The sequence below is a fragment of the Pipistrellus kuhlii genome, unplaced genomic scaffold (assembly GCF_014108245.1).
Source record: "Pipistrellus kuhlii isolate mPipKuh1 unplaced genomic scaffold, mPipKuh1.p scaffold_m20_p_8, whole genome shotgun sequence".
Classification (NCBI taxonomy): Eukaryota; Metazoa; Chordata; class Mammalia; order Chiroptera; family Vespertilionidae; genus Pipistrellus; species Pipistrellus kuhlii.
The window spans coordinates 20893231-20896415 of record NW_023425584.1 but is presented as its reverse complement, the minus strand read 5'-3'; positions in this window follow the sequence as shown (position 1 = coordinate 20896415).

Sequence of the window (3185 nt, the reverse complement as noted above, 5' to 3'; positions counted from 1 at the left end):
GAAGTGGACAGATGGAACAATTATTTGGAAAGCTCAGCCAATAGAAAACAAAACAACAAGACAGAAAAAGAAAACCGTACACTGAACCCTGCAGTCGAGGGGAGAGAGTTCATTGGTTTAAATTATTCTTATTGCCTGCTGGCATTGACTGCATTTTCCAGGTAATTGCTCAGCACTCCCATTAGTTTTCCCAAGTAGAGAAGTGATATATCTTCTTAGATATGGGCACCACAGATAGCCCTCTCAGAAAGGAACAGATGCATTCGGGCCAGGCTCGTCTCCATAGCAAAATTTTGTTAAGTGACTCCTATCAACTCACTGGGCTTCATGATAAACGCAAGAGGTGTTGCAAAGGTAGGAAGGAAAGGTCTCTGTATGTGATAATAAATACCACATTAGCATAAAGCATACTTTTAAAATTATTAATTCGAAAACTATAATTAATGTTTCATAGGTATGGAGCCAAATAGGCTAGGCTGTCACACTTTTGGGGTACAACCTGGTGTAAAGTACTTAGCCTCAAGCCTCAGCCTCCTGGTTTCCCCAAAGGAGATAATAACATTTACTCGGAGAGTGACGATTAGATGAAATTGTGAGATATATATATATATATATATATATATATATATATATATATATATATATAGTGAAGTCTGCCACATGGTAAATATTATCAATGAGCAGTGGCTGTTATTAATGAATTATGAACAAATAGACTTATGTTTCAAACTATAAAAGCTAATGATGGAAAGCCTAGCAGTCCAGATGATGGCAGCTCAGGGCTCCACATCTATGGGTTTTGAGCTCTTACTTGTCCAATTTAATTCATAGACTTTTCCAGTTTCTGGTGCACATTTCTGTTCATTGAGAGGTACCTATATATCTGTATATGCCTATATACAGGTAACCAGCACACAGTCTTTGTGGTCCATTTGTCACAAATACAGTGAGAATCTGGTTTAATTTCAGCCCAACAGAAAGTGCAGATTGGCTGGGAAGGCTGCAGGCCCTAATCAGCCCTCTGGAGAGGAGAGCAGGATGCCTGGTTTGGTCTTTCCTGGACACCATCCTGCTTAGGTTCAGGGAGATATGCCACATAACCTGTGGTCATAAAAATTGTGTTCCAGATTTTATGCCAACCTGGAACAGAAATCAAAGGCAATCTTGGATGCCTCTAAGCCTACATTTTTTTCATCATCCTATCTAATACAAAATATGCTAATTGACCATCACACCCTCACAAGATGGTGGAGCCCACATCCAATATAGAGGAAATATGGTAATTGACTGCCATGCTCTCACAAAGATGGCAGCACTCACAGCCACATGATGGTGGCACCCAGTCCTCTCAACTCCGCCTCATCCAGTCAGAGTCCACCAGTCCCCTCAGCCCTGCCTCATCCAGCCTCAGTCCCCCAGTCCCCTCAGCCCTGCCTCATCCAGCCTCAGTCCCCCAATCCCCTCAGCCCTGCTTCATCCAGCCTCAGTCCCCCAGTCCCCTCAGCCCTGCCTCATCCAGGCTCAGTCCCCCAATCCCCTCAGCCCCACAGAGGAAGGTTATTGGGGGCAATTGGGCCAGCAGGGGAGAGCAGTTGGAGGCAATTGGGTTGGCAGGGGAGCAGTAGGCATCAATCAGGCTGTCAGGGGAGTGGTTAGGGGGCTATCAGGCTGGCAGGCAGAGTGGTTAAGAGCCAGCAGTCCCAGACTGAGAGGATCAAACCTAAACTGGCAGTTAAACATCCCCTGAGGGGTCCCAGTTTGGAAAGGGTGCAGGGTGGGCTGAGGGACATGCCCCTCACCATGCATGAATTTTGTGCACCAGGCCTCTAGTATAACAGGGTCAGCCAAAGACATCAAAGAACTTTGCTGAAAGATTAAGAACCACCACCACCACGTTAATAATAACTAGCACATATTAGTATTCACTGTGACAGGCACCACTCTGATATATTGAGTGCTATAATAAGAGAAGACATAGGAATTTGCTCACATGGTTAGGAAGGCTGATAAGTTCCATGACCTGCCATTTGCCATCTGCAGACTAATTCAGTCCGAAGCCTTGACAATTCGGGGTGGGGGGGGTGGGGGGTGGTGGACATTAGCTTCAATCTGAAGGCAGAAGATGGATGCCTCAGCTCAAGCAGAAAGAGTGAATTTGCTTTTCCTCCAACTTTTCACTCTATTCCACCATCAATAGACCAGATGGTGCCCACTGCCTTGGGGAGGCTGACCTTCTTTACTTGACCTACTGATTCAAATCATGATCTCTTCCAGAGACACCGTTGTAGGCTCACCCAGACATCATGTTTACCAGTGATCCAGGCAATTCCTTAGTCCAGTCAAGTTAACACATAAAATTAACCATCACATAAGCCTGCTTGGCAGGTGTGAAAACAGAAATTATCTGACTTGACCAGACCACACAACTAGTAGCTGGTAATCTTCTGATTCCAAAACCAGAAGGCTGAATTGACTGTTCTATTGCCTTTTGTGAAAGTCAGTTTCTATTCTGGGAAAAGTCAGATTCACCTGTTTTCCTGGAAAACACTTTGGTCTAAATTAGAGCCACACACTAAACCATGACAGCCTGTAATAGGTCTGTCTTAAATAATAATAACAAAGATAATTGATAGCAATTTAGCCAATACAGTTTAGGGAACAAATACGGTGTCCCTCACCAAACTCAACACTTTAAAATGAACATAAACCCTCACAGAAACTGCATCCCTGGTGTCTGATTAGCCTGCCTTAGCCTCTAAGTCTGTATTTAGCCAGCTGTGGGATTTTCAAAAAGGCATTTAGTCTCTCTTTGTCCATCTCCTTCTAAATTGCCTCACTATAAAAATAAAATTCACTGTGAGAATTAAATGAGATAATGTGTGATAAACATTGATATCATACCTAGAAGGGACCAGGCTCCAACAAATGTTAGCATGACTATATCCCTTTTCTTCAAGATGAAGAAACTAAGTCCCTCAGAGAAGTGGATAAATTGCCAGAGGCCACAGACTGGGTCAGTTTCATTCCAAAGTCATATGGCTCTTTCCACCTGTCCAGTGACTCCCAAACCTGGTCACATATATGAAGCAACTGGACAACCTGTTTAAAATATAGGGTCTTTGACAGCATTCTATGACTGGGTTGTTGCAGGGCCAGGTTGCAATCTATTGCTCTAGCCTAGCGCA